This window comes from Psammomys obesus, unplaced genomic scaffold, assembly GCF_907164565.1.
Source record: "Psammomys obesus unplaced genomic scaffold, mPsaObe1.curated_primary_1811, whole genome shotgun sequence".
Lineage (NCBI taxonomy): Eukaryota > Metazoa > Chordata > Mammalia > Rodentia > Muridae > Psammomys > Psammomys obesus.
The window spans coordinates 30,880,376-30,897,772 of record NW_026585644.1 but is presented as its reverse complement, the minus strand read 5'-3'; the positions used below and the strand labels follow the sequence as shown (position 1 = coordinate 30,897,772).

At 39.6% G+C, this 17,397-nt stretch overlaps 1 non-coding gene across 1 annotated transcript; it reads right to left on the bottom strand.

The window, feature by feature from the left end:
* Nucleotides 1-14,043: 14,043 nt before the first annotated feature.
* Nucleotides 14,044-14,175, bottom strand: LOC129691742 (small nucleolar RNA SNORA17). The gene has a single exon (XR_008722542.1). It is a non-coding gene; the product is annotated as a small nucleolar RNA SNORA17 (small nucleolar RNA).
* Between the last annotated feature and the right edge of the window lie 3,222 nt (nt 14,176-17,397).

Here is a 17,397-nt window from a genome sequence, read left to right as displayed (position 1 = left end):
AGATGAATCTGATTTCACTTCTCTAACTGTTGAAGAATATCTTTCATGAGAATTGTGTTTCTTTTGAATGGAACAAAATACCAATTATTAAGCCAGATAGATGTTCAAGGCTGAAAGGAGTCCAGAGAAGCCCCGAGTTTCTGTCTCTTTCGTCTCATGGGCATCTATGCTTTCTACCTCTGAGGAATGATTCTTTCTGTTATAGTCATAAGCATTTACCAGCAGAGGCCACATGCATTCTCTCTCTTCCTTCAACTTTTCCTTATACTTAATTCTTTCCTTCCTTCCTTCCTTTCTTTTTTCCTTCCTTCCTTCCTTCCTTCCTTCCTTCCTTCCTTCCTTCCTTCCTTTCTTCCTTCCTTGTTTTCTTTCTTCCTTCCTTCCTTTATCCCTCTCTTCCTCTCTTCCACTGTCCCTTCTTTCTTCTTTGTTTTCTTCCTTCTCTATTATATACACAAACATTAATCACCTTCTGGGTATACCAAAACTCAATGGCATTTCCATTTTTCTTTCTGCATATTCCAATTTTCTGAATTTTTTATGATTTATGTACATTCTTTATCAAGTTTGATATCTATGAAGTAATCTGGAACATTAATGAAAGTCTGGAGAAGAAAGGATAGTGGGGAAAATGTGACTTCTTTGTTTAGGATTTTTATATTTAGCTTGTGAACAGCTTGGGATCCTTATTTAATTTTTCTTGCCTGAAAGTAACTCACTCTAGTGAGTTTCTCAAAGGTCAATTAGAATTTTATTCCTGACTTGTGTTGGTATAATCAAATCTTTCTAACTTAGTATATTGTGCAAGGTTGATATGCACATTGTCGATTCCTTCATCTTGGCCATCAATAAAGATATTGAATAGGCAATAAAGATATTGAATCCTGTCAGACCATGGGACAAAGGCATGGGTGTTTACAATAACACTTATGACCCAAGCAATCTTGCTGATTGAATTTATACATTCTTCTCAGAAGCAAGTCATGGAGCTCAAGGCAATTTTACTTACACAAAGAAATTTAAATATTATTACAATCATTGCCATTCAGCCTTGTAATCTCTCTGCTCTGATCTATAATATGCTTCCAACTACTCTTTTTACTGTATAGCCAACTGCTCTTCATTGTCACTACCTTTCTAGATTGGGCTTGGCATAGGTATCCTGGTCTCCGGACTGATAAAATAATTGCCTTTTGTCCTTGATGTCTCCTGATTTCTAGAAAGGATTTGTTTCACCAAAACCTTCCTTGTTCTCTAGTTTCTCCTAGTTATTCTCTAGTTTATCCTACTTATTCTCTTCATAGAATGTAGTTTTTGCAGTTCATTTTGCAGAGCAATGGTTCTCAACCCGTGGGTCATAACCCTTTTGGCAAACTTCTATCACCAAAAATATTTACATTATGATTCATAACATTAGAAAACTTAGAGTTATGAAGTGGCAACAAAATATTTTTATGGTTGGGAGGTTACCACAACATGAGGAATTGTATTAAATGGTCTCAGAATTAGAAAAGTTGAGAACCACTGGTTTAGAGGGAAGCAGAGTGATGTTTTGATATCAGCAGAGGTTACGAAGCATCTTAGTTCATGACTAAGATAGGACAAGAGTTTATAATTGAAGCATCTGAGCTTGCATATTGAACACATATATTCCTGAGTCTGACTCTAGCAGTTCTCAGATAGAGTGTACAAGAAGGACTCAGAATGTTTCTGAAGCAATGCTTCTTCATTCTCAAATGTCAGATAGTCAACAGCCTGTGGAAAGGCCCTTTGTTAATGCTTCCTCTTTGTTTGGCCTCAGATTATCCTCTGATTTATAAATAAAATGTCAGTGCAGTTAATAATGTGACTGTTAGAGAGATGCAGAGTAATTTATCTCCATATAATGAAACTAAGCCTTCATCAACCCAAACAAACCATTTGCAATGCCTGTTCTGCTTATCACTACCCTCTAGGGTGGTGCTATCTCTTACTTTTTGTATCAATATAAATCACTGATTGAAATGCCAATCACATTTGGGAATAATTTTGAATGACGTGCATGCCCATAGATGCTGAAATATGCGGCTCCCTTCTTTGGGTTGTACAATGACCAACTGCATACTCTGGGTTATAATTTCATTCTCGTTGGGCATCTATGAATCTCGGTACTGTTCTCTGCAGACAGGATGCTCATCCTGGCTTTGAAAATGTCTTACCTAATAATATCAACACCTTAAAGCACATTGGCTATTCCTGCCTTTTTACTCATCTAACGTCTACCCCAGGTATCTCTGTCTCAATTATTACTTTCTCTAGTCATCGCCTCCTTGGGAAATTATCTTCAGCCTTCACACTTTCCACTACCATGACTGCTATTTGTCACAGTCTCTGGCCTTTAGTGGTAATCTAACTTGTAGCATTTATTGTTTGTCCATAGACTCAGTCAATTATGAACACTTCTTAAGATGTATGTGTATATGTATGTATATATATGTATGTAAATACTCTGTCTGCACGTATATCTGCATGCCAGAAGATGGCATAGACAGTTGTGAGCTGTCATGTGGGTGCTGGGAACTGAACTCAGGACCTTCAGAAGAATAATGAGTGCTCTTAACCACTGAGCCATTTCTCCAGCCTGAACAAATTTTAGCTAAGTACTAACTGTACTATAAAGACTACATTAGGAACCATGGTTCAATTGAGAAAACAAAACAAAAACAAAAAAAACTAAGTAGAAGCCATAGTCATAGAACCTTACAGTGTCCTGAAGAACACAGATATTATGTAATTGGAAATAGTATAACATTTAAAACATTTTTTTGTGTGGTTGCTTAAAGAACTTTTATGAAACTCCATTTACAAAGGAATATTTGTGTTGTGCTCTATACCATAAACAGAGTGGTTCAGAAAAAGGTTAGAAAGAGGTGTAGAATACTTGCCAAGAGAATGACACATTCAAATATTCAAGGTAGACACAGAAAGGTCTGTGTGACCTCTCTAACAGTTATGTGCTATGGGATGAGGTTCCAGTTGCTGGGAGATTCAGGCAGATTGTGACATGCAATCCTTGAAGAGTAGCAGGGCATAGCCATGATCATTTTTTGCTTCAAAAATGTCTTTGAAGTTATCTGAAAAAAGATTGGTCATAAGGAAGAGTTTAGGAAGGTTAGGGAACACCATTTAGGGGAATGTAGTAACCTAGGAAAGAAATTTTGGCAGCTGACTCTAGGATGATAGCCATAGAAAGAAAGTTAGACTATTCAAGAGGCTAGATAACAAGAACTCAGTGATGATGTGAGCATGGGGTTAATAGGAGAAATATGGCAACCATTGCCCCAAGGTGCCCGGGGCACAAGGAGAAAAGTCATGGCACTGAAGAATGTTACAAAAGGGGAGATTCATGCATTTTGTCTCAATGCTATTGATTTAATGGACTTTTGAGAGAGCCAAGTGGTTCTCAAGCTATGAATTATGAGCTACAAAGAGATATGGGTTAGAGTACCTGATGCAAAATGCTCAAATGTACAGAATGTTATTGACTTTCTCTCTGTGGTGACAGCATCTGAGAGAAGAGGATGGAATGCTTGCAGGTTTAACTTAAGCTTTCAGAAGTGTGTGTGTGTGTGTGTGTGTGTGTGTGTGTGTGTGTGTGTGTTATAGTGTCCTTCATCACACTGAGCAAAAGCTATAGCCATGCATTAAGTTCATTTAATAGTCATGATACTATATCTGGGTCTTGGTGACCATCATTTGATTTTCATAGTTTTCTTGTAATATAAATATGTTGATCTCTATCTTAGAGATATAGGTGTGGAAACTCAGAGGAGTGAGATAAATATTTAACTCAGAAAAGCAAGGACTATCACCGTTGCTTTAGAAACCAGTTTCCTCATCTCAAAATGCATTCCTGCCTTTAACAAAACAACCAAAAGAATGTTTATCAATTGATTGGTGTCTGATAAATCAAATGTCTTCCAATTAGCCATCTTCTGCTCTTCCACTTTTCTCATTGCTATTGGTGAAGTAAGCATTATCCTATGCAAAATCATCCCAAGTGAAACCCTGTCTCTGGATTGGAGAGCCATCTAGAGCAGGCCAGATGCAACTGGCCCATATCACCAAATAACAGGTGGCCTTGGGACCTGGCACTGTTTAAAATTGTCCACAAAACAATTCTGCTTTCTCCAGCCTTTGTGGCACATTCCCACTGTGGGGCCAAGAGCATCTGAGCTAATAAAAATTACTGTGAAGAGAACAATTCTGGGTGGTCATGTATTTGTGGAGGGGACAGGATGTAGGCTGACCCAAGCTACCAGGTCCTATCTGTCTGAGGCTGAGAGATTTCTCAGGATGTGGAATTATTAGTGCTAAAATTGGGTCACTCTGGTAAAGTATAGCAGCTGGTCACCTTGGAGGGGAAAAATCATTTTTTCCCAGTTACTTGTGAGAGCTTCATATGAAAAAAGGGAACTTCAAGGATTATTTAAAGAACAAAAGGTGATTGAGAAAAGGATTGAACTGGGAAGAGAAAAGCAATGTAAGTTGCCAGCCAAATTACCAGGAGCATGAATCCCTTCAGAGCTATTAATGAGAAGCCATTAGACTATAACCCAGAGCAGTTGTATGCTGTTCTCTGGGCTTGCAGAGATGATGACGGAATAGTTGCCTGCCCTCTTTACATAGCCCCCTGGGAATACTAACCTGGAACCTAGAGAACGGATTTAATGAAGTCGAAGCAGCTTAATCATTTTTACCTATTCAGTCCTTGCCTCTCCCCTGGATGGTCCTATTTTCCAAAAGAGTGTAACTTATTTTATTTTGTAGAAGTTTTAGAGACATATTATTGATGAAACAGAATGCAGTGCAGTGAATTAGTTACACAGGGTACTAAGAAATGAATTATTTGCATATGTGTAAGCATTGATATTCCTTCAAATCAATTATGGGACTTGCAATACCAGATTCCTTACAGTCTCTGCATTGAGGTCTTTGTCTTCTTATTCAGCTCTGGTTTATCCCCAGTGTATGTATCAAATAGGAACTGACAAGAAACACTTGCCAAAAAAATAATAAATAAAATAGGAAAATGCTGTATGCTCCAAGCAAAGGCATATTGACAGACTTCCCAGTGTAAGAGTGATGATGGGAACTGTGCAGAGCTCAGTTTCTGTGACACCCCGTTAGTACATGTCTTTTTCCTTTCCTATCTAGTCTCTTTCTATAGGGGATTATTTAAAGTTAACATACAAAGCAATGAGGTTCTCTGGGTTATTTTTGTGCATGTCTATCATTGTGCTATCTCTTTCCCTGTCTGCCTTTCAGGTAGTCTCAGTTTAACTTTCATGTTATATGTATTCCTTTATCCTTTATTCTCCATTTTTTTGCTTAATAGTACACTCTCCTATGCTCCCCTTGTGCTTTCATGTCATAAATGTACACACACACACACACACACACACAACACACATAGGCAAATACATGCACAAATAAATGCATTTAAATATAGATTCCATACCTGTAAGAAAATATGTGATACTTTCTTTTCTGAGTCCTGCTAATGTGGAAATAATATAGAAGTTCTTTCAAGCTATAATGAAAACTGTTATATCATCCAGCTATACCATACCTGAGTATATATGCCAAAGACAATATACCACAATGACACTGACAGATTCACATTTAATGTTATGATAGTCAGAACAGTTAAGAAATGGAACCAGCCCAGATGCCCACTAGCAGAGGGATGGATAAAGAAAACGTGGTACACATACATAGCAGAGTTTTATTTAACTTCAAGTAAATTGAATCATGGCATTTATAGGAAAATGGATAGAATGAGAGAGCATTAGGGTAAGCTAAATAAGCTAGACATACCTGTACTTTCCCTGAATGCTTCTAGACTAGATTGAATTATATTTCTGATATATGCTCTTACAATAACCAGAGAGGTATGATTGATTGTCCCAAAGCTGACCTTTAAAAATCCAAGCAAGTATGTGAAAGAAGTACTATTCTTTAGTTAGTCAACAATATCTTTAAAAAATGATTGCAAGATGCAGACAATATATTTATGGCATTATTTGTGTTGCTGGTACTATGCTTTGCACACCTGTTTTAATTGAAAAAAAAATGTAGATTATTAACTGAATGAAACTTCAAAATATCTTTTGTAACATTCTTGCTTTGATAATGACAAAAAAATAGTGCCTTTCTTTAAACTACATAAATTTTTATAATATCTTAGTCCATTTTCTGTTGCATTGCTGAAATACAACAATGCTTACTATACCAAGAAAAGTAGTTTATTTTTACAGTGAGAGAGGCTGCAGGTTCAAGAGCACTGTCTCAGTATCTTCTAGGCATCTGGTGAGAACTTTAATATTATATCACACTATGGGAAAAGACAGCAAGGGATTGGAGCAAAGTGTGTTTTATTATAAATTCATTAAACCATAAATGGACTAATCCTTTAGTGAGAGCTCTGTCCTCATGAGCCTACCAAAAAACAAATACTCTACCTCTCATTATCAAGTTGGCATTTAATTTCTAGAGCATGAATGTATGAAACAAATTTAGACCACAGCAACCAAGGCTAAACGTGAAGCTACCTCTATCCTTTCCTTTCCTATTCTAGGTTTTTTCTACTTCCCGCCCATCACTGTATTTATATGAAACTTTTCAAGGCAGTTGAAAAGTTTCATCCATCCAAAGCAGGAGACTTAGGTTCACTGGGAAAGCTTGAATAGCTACACTCATTAAAACAGGAATAAAGTCGAAGGAAGGTGGTCTCTCTGACCCAAGGCTGAAGGGGATATAAAAATCAGAAAAACATATGAAACCAAGAGTAGAGTGAGGAGTCCGTGGCCAGAGAACTAGTTCTAACAGTTCTCAGCCAAGGAGATAGAGCCAAAAATCAGAGAGGCTAGGGAACAGTAATAAGATTAATAGATAATATATGAGACAGAGCTAACCTGGGAAATTGCTTGGCAAACCATTGTTGTCAGAAGCTAGCTTTTATGTGCCAGCTGCTAGGAAGAAGATTATGCCAGCCTATTTAAAGGGCCAGGTACAGCACAAATAAGAGGAAAAGAAGAGCCTGTGTAGACACAGAGGGGAGCATTGACTTTGTATTGCTTTGAGAATCAAAGTCAATAGGATGAATCAGAAAATGGAGGTGTGGATTAAATTCCAGCTCCTCTACACACTACATGCAAATGATTCTAATTCACTGAGTTTCTTTCCTTCCTGTAGACTAGGGTGTATAATATCGGTTTAGGTCAATTTGTGTACTTATAGTCACCATTAGAGATCCCAGAACATAAAACGATTTCAAATTAGCAAATACCAGCTTGTTTTTTCCACACATTTTAAAATTTTACTTTCTCACCTCAAAATTGATCCTTGACTTCTGCTTCATATATATTTTATATCAAAATATATAAAGTTAATATAGCTGGTGACAAATGATGAAGAGTGCTTCTACTATTTAATTTCCTATTAGCATATATGTTCAGTGGAAGAGTCATCGGTAGATGAATTGTAAAGGCATTACCCCTTAACAGGAGACAGAATGTGTATCCATGTGTCCAAACATATGTGCGTGGTCGCTATCTTTACGTAGTAGACTGTGAAGACAGCCTGTATAGAGAAATGTGCTGCGCGGTCCAGCTAAGTGAACGATGATCTATCACGCAGTATTCTTTTCCAATACTATCACTTTCCTTTCATGGAAACATGAATGTGGGAGCCCAGATTCAACACGATCTTCTAAAGTTCCTTCATTCTCAGCCTGTCCGTGCCAGAATGTCTTCTTTCTCAAATGGACCAAGCAACTCTCTCAATCACTTGACCTCTCCAAATTCATCCAAGACACATTCACCCAAGTCTCATCATTCAAATCCAAACTCTTCCAAATTAAATGAGTCCAGGATATAAGTTCATATGTGAGCCTTTTAAGACAAGATGAAAAAAACCTAGAATTCTTCTGATTTTCAGAGCTTTTAGCTCAAAAGCACAAGTCAAAGCATTTTGTATTTTATGAGAGTGGCATTTACATCTTGGTCCACCACCAATAAACCACCAGGTTCTTTGCACAGTTAGTTTGTTGCTTTGCAGTATTAGCAGGGCCATCTTCCTCCAAGTGCCTAAAGAAAGCATCTGACCCATGTTTCTCTTGTAGCTTCTAAAGTTTACTGGAAATCATCAGTGCCTCTGGCCTTCATTGTCTCTGTTTTTGTCTTTTCATGGAGTATGTGCCCCTAGTTCTAAATTCTCTTTCTCTGAAAGACACTGGTCATTATAAAACCAAGAAAGCCCATTTTGATTATTTATGTCCATGGCAATTCTACTTCCAACTAAGGTCTCATTCTGAGGAAATAAAGGGTATGATTTCCACACATGAACTCTCACAGGAGAATACAATCCATTGAAGATTAGCACTTATTAAAAGGACGGCAGGAGAAATGGAAGGGTTCTATTGAGGAGGTGCTTTATTCTCTCTTCCCTTGGAATCCTTCTTCTTCCACAAGCTATTCCTTAGTGGCTACACTGTACATCAATCTCACCAAACAGCTTGAGTCTTCTTTTCCTTGACTAGATATAAATTCTTTAAAAGCAGGGTATGTATCACTACCATTCTGGTTACCTTAGCAATAATTAGTCACCAAAGCCAGATGAATGATTGGATACTGGTGACTGAAAGACTTAGTATGGTGTAGAGTAGAATGATGCTCTATAACCTTGCCTTCATTTTTTCTCCCAGTCTTTTCTGCCACTTCCAAGTTACCTTCCATTATACAGTCAACAGGAAGACCCCAGAAAATCCCAGCGTTCTGTAGAACCTTCTAGAATATGTCCTAAGGAAAGAGACACTGGACCTTTGTTGCAGCGTCTAGACCATTTCCTGTGACCAAAGCTGTGAACAATAGAAAATTGCATTCTTTGTTACTGAAAAATACAGTCTCATCTAAGATTCCCCATGATAGCCTTCAAAGTATCAGGGCATTCCTACGGCAAGCCTGCTGTCTGCAGCGATAGTAGACACGGAATAGATTCATGAAGCTCTCAGTGTTCTGACTCATAAAATGAAGGCAAGTACAAAAGAGTTTATGTGCATGCTCATTTGCATCTGTACAAAGCCCGAGAAAAATATATGGCCATAATCCCATATAATATCTACATATTGTATAGAATATTGAGCTGATTACAAACGTATGCTTCTGTGACCTTTTTGAATAAATGACTGGGTTTTGTGGACCGGAGGCTAGAGATCATGCTTGCTCCTAAGGCAGCGAAGCAGATGGTGCATTAATAATGGGGATATTAGGAAGATCGGCTTCCCAATTCCAGTGTATTCATTAACACACTTTAGACAGTTTAATTGCTTCCTGAAACACTAATTGAAAGAGGTTCATTTGCAAACGCCTAGGTTCTAATAATATAAATCTGGCGCAGTGCCACAAAAGCCCCTTAAATACCATTATAAGATAAATTGTGGCATTTAACTATAGACAGCTAGATTTTAAAAATAAAACCGGGACAGTGAAATGTATAAATTTCTTTCAGTCTGTGGAAAAAAAAAAACACAGTACATGCGAATCTTCCCAGCACTGGGGTTTGTGCGGTGCTCGCCAACGTCACACAAGGGAGCCCTGGGACTATGAACATCTGGCAAACTCTGTGACTCCAGCAGCACAAAGCAGAGTGTTCTCGTTTACATAAACTTATTTCCTCCAGGAGTAGCTGTGGAATCTATTATTTCAAGAGAATATGTGACTAAGTGTTGTTACACCTTTGAGCGAAGGACTATCCCTCTTAGAATCACGCTGCCTACTGACCTTCCTTAAGTCGGATTTCATGCCTCTGTAGGCATATTGATTCTGCACACGCCTCCCCGGTGTTTACCAAACAAAACTCTGAGCAGTTAGGATGAGAATACATAAGGAGTTTGCTTCGATGTGAAAAACGAGTACAGATTGATCGTCGTAGCAATTTCCAGTTTCGTTTGGTGGAGTAATTTCTGGCATGAATGACGGGTGTTGATGGATTACTGGTTGGCTGATGATGCTGCGAGTAAACCATGCGCTTGTTATGAGAAAGCAGCGATCAGAAATGCTCAAAAATCTCCCACCAAAGGATGCCATCCTCTACTTAAAGCACGAAAGGCACGTTTTTCATCAGTTCTCATTGAATTACCTTCCAGGAACTCAGCTCGGGTTCATGCCCAGGACTGTCTTGGGAGTATGTGACATTCACTTAGAAAATGGACAAGTGAGCCTCACATTCAAAATGCAAAATGTGGAATAAACTGGAAATTAGTAGCTCAAATACTTTCAGGAAAGATGGGTGGCATACAAATAGGAGGAGAGAGAGTGCCATGTAAACTTTGTGGAGAGACAACAGAACCATTCAGTGTCAAGATCCACTGAGCTTCCCAAGGAGGAAGTAATTTCCTCTCAAGAAAATAAGAAATGACTCATTGCTCTCAAATAGTTGCTCAGCCCTGTTAGTGTTATTGGGGTAGGAGTCTAGCTCACAGTCTTACCTGTCATAAACAGAAGTTGGGTGACAGTGTTTCCATGTACATGTATACAATTTGGACCAGGCTTATTAATCTATAGTGGTATGTGGGTGCTTATTGTAGCTTGCATCTCAGTTACAAATTTAAATGTGTTTTGTTGTTGGTGGTTAAAGAAACATTAGAATTAAATTGTGTGTTTTAATTTAAATATAAATAATAAATATTACCTCATTTCCTCATTACCCAGTCTTTTGACCTTAACCTCCCCAAAGACTTGTTGTGACTTGAATAAACAGTTAGATTAAGTATCTATCACAGAAATAATCTGTAATTGTATGAATTTTACTCTTTTCTCTTTTTCCTCTCCATTCTCTTTTTCCTCTCCATCTCCCTTTCTCTCTCCCCCCTCAATCCCTTTCTTTTCCCCCTCTGCATTTCTCTTTCTCTTGCCTTCATCTCAAAGATTGATGAAGGAGTTGCTCACTAAACTTTGCTTGAGCTAAATTTAATTAAAATGGAGATGTGCAATTATTCTTTGGAAGGAATAGAAAGAAAGAAATAGAAAGTTGGTTATACAGCAGCCCAAGCTAGATTTAGGGAAAGCCAATAGTATCCAGGTTTGATTTAATTGATGAACACATTGAATTGTTTGTTTAACATTCTTAAAATGGCAAGTTCAAATATTTATGCCTAAGGACTGAAACTACATTCATGTAAATATTCTCAGGACCAAAATATAGTAGGACCTATATCCTTTGGATTTTATCTAGTCTTTTCCACTTTATTTTACTACATCAAAAACTACATGTAACTAATAAGAAAAATAAAATTAAAAAAAAAAAAAAAACTACAGGCCAGGCTCAGAAACAAGGGATGTAACCAAGTAAATCATCTCTCTCCTCATCTCTTTCCTTTATCCCTCTATTCAGTGAGCTCCCAAAACTAGGAATCATTCTGAAGTTCTCTCTTACAAGCATATCCCCTCAGTCATTAAGTTTTGCATAACTCCTGGATTCTTATTGTTTTTTTTTCTCTTCTTCTTCTGTCCTGACCTCTTTAACCAATCCTTCACATAGTTCCTCTCTAATCAAATGTGCAAACTTGAAGTCTAACTTGCCGCCATGCTCTTATGATCTACCAAATAAAGAACAAATTCTCTAGAGAAGTGGACTTCCATTCTATCTGGCCAGGACTTTCTTACTTGCAGGGTTTTGTTATAGGTCAGGAGAGTCTTTTTCTATAAGCTCCAAGGAGCCATTCAAGTCATTCAGTGATTATATTCACACACACATTGTAATTTCTTTAACTTTCTAACAAGTCATAATTTTTTATTTAAAATTTTTATAACCTCAGTCATTTGCCCAGAGATTGGCAAGTAATAGCTGTTTAATAAATAAATGTCTGTCAAATGTAATGAAACATAACAAAGGCAAATAGTAAGGCTTGAGTTTGGTAAAAAAAAAAAAAAAAAAAGCTAGGCAGAGAAAGAACCATGTAGGGTCAAATTAAGGGGCTCACTCAAGGTATGTCTCACAGTAAGACATAATAAGCATTTATGTGGCACATCTATGTAATGACAGTTAGCAATAGAACCATACAGTATATAGACTAGGTCTGTCTGATTTTGTTGCTCAGATTTTCATAGCTTTTTTTATGGATCTAGGATTTATAAGATGAAAACAAACTATGTATGTATGATTTTGTGTGTGTGTGTGTGTGTGTGTGTGTGTGTGTATTTCTATCTGAATGTTCATATATGCTTTTGTGTTTCAACACATTGAGGACACATATTAAAGCCCATTTGTGAGAGTATCGACAAGTTACACACATAGGCTTTAAGCTTTAATATATCAAAGTTCTTATCAGATTGGTTACAAAGTGTCAAATTTTCCTACTTAGAAGGGTATGTCTCTGATAAAATGCAGAATCATGGCTTTCTCAGGAAAAGTTTGTCTGCTACTTTTTTTTTTGTTTGTTTATTAGTTGTTTGTGAATTTCACCTCATACCCAATTTCACTCATTTCCCTATCCTCTTGTACCCACCCTCCCCTCTTGTATCCTCCCCCACAATAGAGGGGGGAAAAACTTGTGGAAGCTGCAGTGTGTCACAGAGTGTCCCACAGTAAATTCTTTTGTCTACACTTCTTTGCTTGTAAGTGTTAATTGCAATGACTCCTTGGTCTGGTAAGAGACCTCTGGCTTCTGCTCCTCTATCATACTGAAACCTTACTGGGTCTCCTCTAGGCTATCCAGTTGTAGCCCTGTGTACTGTGGTTTTGGATCTGTATGACTGGCCCCTTCATGCATGCCAGCAGCTAATCTATGGGGTAGATTCAAATCTAAGGACTGAAACTACAGAGAATTCAAAGTGAGAGAATTCAAAGTCCTGGATGTGGGCCTGAGAGGTATCTGAACTGGCTGGCTCTCACACTCTCACTCTCTTCAGGGCAGGTTCACCGCAACCCTCACAACCAGGGCCAGCTCTACTCTGTTGCACAGCCAAGGCCGAGGGCCCACTCTCTGAGTGCTGCAGCAGGTGAAGGACAGGGCCAGCTCTCCTGTTCTCTTGGCTTCATTGGGGCTGGCTCTCCTGCCTGTCACAGATAGTGACGGGCAAGGGGGGAGGGAGAATCTCTCCTTTGTCCTCGCCACCACACTGGAGACAAGTGATAGAGTCATCTCACCCACAACTCCTGCAATGTTAATCCAGCTGTCTTGAATACAGCTGGCTAGGGATGGATTCAGCTTTCCTGCTCTCGTACCTTCAAGGCCAACTCTTCCACAATGTGTAGGTGAGAGGTGAGGCTAGTTCTATACAGTTCTCAGGCATTAACATGTCCCGGACAGCAGTCTAGACCAGGGGTCTCTTCCTGGACTTTGATGGTAACAAACCCCAGCGGTTGCTGGGTCATGGGCCAAGATGTAACCCCAGCAGCAGCACAGAACAGGACCCCACAATGGTCCCTAGTGGCATCACTGGTTACTCACATCAGGCTGTTTCTTACTACAGTTGAGTCTCCAGTTCAGCCTCTCTTTGTTGTATCCACAACCTTCTGTTCCAATTTTTTTTCCACTTCCCCACTTTCTTGCTCTTCTTAGTGGCAGCTGGGGTTTCTGAGTGCCTAGGATCATTTCAGGAGTGGTCTCAGGAGTGCCATGCCCCATCTGTGCATGCTGGCACAGAATAGGCGTCATCTTGGGCCTGGTCTGTCCCCCCCCAGGTTTGGGTGGCACCAGGCTGGTAGTCATCTTAGGCTAGTTCTTCATCTAGGCCTCTTAGTAGTGTTGGTCTGGTGGTCTCTGATTGCTTCCTGCCCAGCATACCGAAGCGGCCCTTGGAGAGGGTTGTCTGTCTTGGGCTCACTCCTGCTCAGGGTCAGTATCCCGGGCTTGGTTCTTCTAGTCTCAGGCTTGCTCCGGGTTCTGGGAGCCCATGTGGGCCTGCCTGGCACCACACTGGTGGTGGTATCAGGCTAGCTCCCAGTCTGGGCCCCCTGGTACGGGAATGGTGGTCATCTCAGACTTACTTTTTTTCAGGGAAAGTTAGGCTGCTAATCATTCAGGTGTTCATAGGTCAGAACACTGAGTGTAGACCTAGTCTCTCTCCTCTCTGTCACCTACTGATGCACACGCGACACAGCAGCCTCACCTGCAACACTCTTAGGGGCAGGTTTTCTGGTTCTTTTACACAGAGGTCCTGAGAGAAGATGGATTGGAAAATAAGCTGTTACCACTTAAGGAGAACAATGAGATTTACTGATATTTTAATGGAAAATAGAAAGAAGGTGGAAATGAAGAATGAATTCTAAATGTGTGTGTGTGTGTGTGTGTGTTTGCAATATGTGTTCATGAATGTGAAGCTGCATTTATTTAGCATTTAGTGGCCAGAGGTCAACACCAAGTGTTATTTTGAGACAGAGTCTTTCAGTAGTCTGGAACTTGAACTCACTTATTCAGCTAGGCTGGCTAGCTGGCAAGTCCCAAGGATCTGCCAAATAGTACTGGACTCACAAGCATGAACTACTATTCTTTTAATGGGTCCTGGGGATTGAACTCAGGCCCACATGTTTGCACAAACAGAGCTTCCAAACTGAAGAGGCTCCAAGCTCCTGGGTCAAGGTTTTGTAGGTATGCTACTCAGATTAGATTCTGATAGATTATCTATTATGTGATTGTGTCATGGCTGGCGACTTGTAAGAAAACGATCGAAGTCATGAGGAAGCCTTTTTTTTTTTAAAAAAAAAAAAAAAGGAGGATGCAAAATAGTCAAAGGTCTTTGGGGTTAGACTCCATGGGGTATGAAAGTTTGGGTTCTCATGGTAGGTATCAAAGGCCACCCCTAAAGACTAACCCCCTGTTTTCAATATTTAAATGCCTACCAGTGTTAACCACTCTCATTACTTTCTAGCCTCTATTTTTCATGACTTTCTCTCTATTCACTACTGAAGAGTTCCAGCTGTAAACAAGGAATTGCTCTAATAATTGCCACTAACATTTGGGCCAAATCAAGTGAGGTGTTTGAGGGTAAATGAGGATTCAAAAGTTACAAATACCAGAAAAGAATCAAAAGACAGTAGGTGCCTTAAATTGCTTATAGTTTACTTAGTTGCCTCAGAGTTGTATTTACTGGCAGAGTGATAGGTAAGAAAGTGTGTTTGTGTGTGCATGCATTCCCATGAATGCATGTATACAGCTGCATACACCATGTACTTCATACAGAGGCCCGGCGGTGGTGTCAGGCAGCTTCCTTTATTGTTCTGGACTTTAATTTTTGAGACAGGGTCCCTCTTCAAACACGAATCTCACCATTTGGGCTAGCCTGGCTGCCCGGCGTGTTCCAAGGGTCAGCTTACCTCCACTCCCAGGTTCTGGGGTTGTGGGCACAGGAAGTCAGTAAAAGCTACGTGACCTAAAAGCCTCAGGTGACCTAGGAAACTCCAGATAGGAAAGTTGAGAGGAAGGTAAGTAACATCTTCAACAGCCAGTTAGAATCAGAGGAGCCTCAGCTAAGAAAATCAGCACTCCAAGCTCCACTGGTATTTACAACGTTTCCACTGCAGGGAAACTGAGCTACAAATGGAATCACCCACAGCTTCCTGCCTTATAAAAGCTCCAACTCATCTGTACCTAGGTGCGGAGTCTCCACCCCTACCGAGAGCCTGCTGCTGTCCTTCATTGTTCTGTTGAGCTCAATCTCCGCTTTCTTTATTTCCACATTGCCTCAATCAACTCATATCTAACAGCCATGACTAGCTTTTCCATAGATGCCATCAAAGACTTTCACAACACGCCTTCTCACTGACTGAGCCGTCTCTCCAGCCTCTATAATAAATTTTTTAGCCATATCCTTTGTGTCTCTCCCTTCCCCCCTCTCTTTCCTGTGTTCTCGTGTGTGCACAAACACAACTGTAGATCACGAAAATCCACAGTAAATAATTTCTTCTCTACTTGTTTGCATTTTCTTTTTGTACAAATCTTGACAGAATTTGCCTTGCAAATCAAAAGTTAGAATTGAGATGGAAAGAAAGCGGGTTTTGGATTGACAGAAGGTGAGTTTTAAAGACTGGGGCAGCGTCGATAGGTGCACTCTTGTTTATGCTCATGAGAGCAGGCTAAGGGAATCTTTGTTTAGTGACCTTAGGAGTTCACCATGACCTGAGCCCAGTGAAACTTCTTTGAAATAGCCCCAGATTTCACAGTAACCCCTCAGAAGGCCTCATGCAAGGGCCATTTTTTCCACCTCTAATCTAGCTAAGTATCTCAATGCGATTGTAGTCTGGGGTTGTGCTGTTTGTTGTGTCCTAGTGGAAAGCCTCATTTTGGAGTGGGAAGGGAATCAGAAGAGAGGCGGAAGATGTGGCTCAGTGGTGAAGCATTCTTACTGATTCTCCAGAAGATGTGAGTTTATTGGATCTCCAGCACCCACACCAGGCAGTTTCCAACTCATAACTCCAGCTTTAGGGGATCTGACACTCCCCACTCCAATGGCTTTGAGGGCCACCTCCACACACATGACAGACTCTCCCACAGACACACGCTCATTCACATTTATAAAATATAAATTTTTACATTTTTTGAGGTTATAGTTACAACAATCACCCTCCCTTTGCTTTCCTTTCTCCAAACTCTCCCACATACTCATCCCCACTCTTTCAAACTCATGCCCTTTTTCTTCCACCAATTGTTACTGCATGCATGTACCCCTTCCCCTTTCCTTTGTTGTAAAGGCCCAAGGTAGGAAGTAGCCTGGCGAAGTTGCCTTAAGGATATAGGCATGTGAAAGCAATTTAAAATACTAATTTTTATGAGATGCCATCCAGTATGAGAAAGGGAAGTAGCACTTGATAGGATTCTAGCCTTGTTTTTCCCTATGGCTTGATTTTAACTCTGATTCATACCCCCGCTATGCTTTCAATTGAGATTAGACTTTGTTTTCAAAGATGTTAAAAACAAAATGGCATTTGGTCCACTTATGTAATTTAGCTCAGTTCTTTCCTTTTTATTCATTTTTATGACATGAATAGAATAATACATATGTTCCTAAATACTTAATGCAGTTCTAATAAGTACAGCTGTATTAAATTTTACCAGATGAAATACTTATGTTTATTAGTTCTACCTGAACATGATGGCATGACAAGCATTCTCACATTTTATGTGTGTACTCACTCACACACACAAACACACATGCACACACACAGACACACACACACATGCACACAAATTTACCTGTGTATAGAATCCAGAGGCTTCGAGTCTCTTCTTTTGTCAGTCCATCTTATTCTTTGAGACATGTTCTCTTACTAAATCTAAAACTTCCATATTTTACAAGGGTAATAGGCCAGAGACTCCAGAAATGTTCCCCACCTCCAGGGCAGGGATTAGAGGCATGT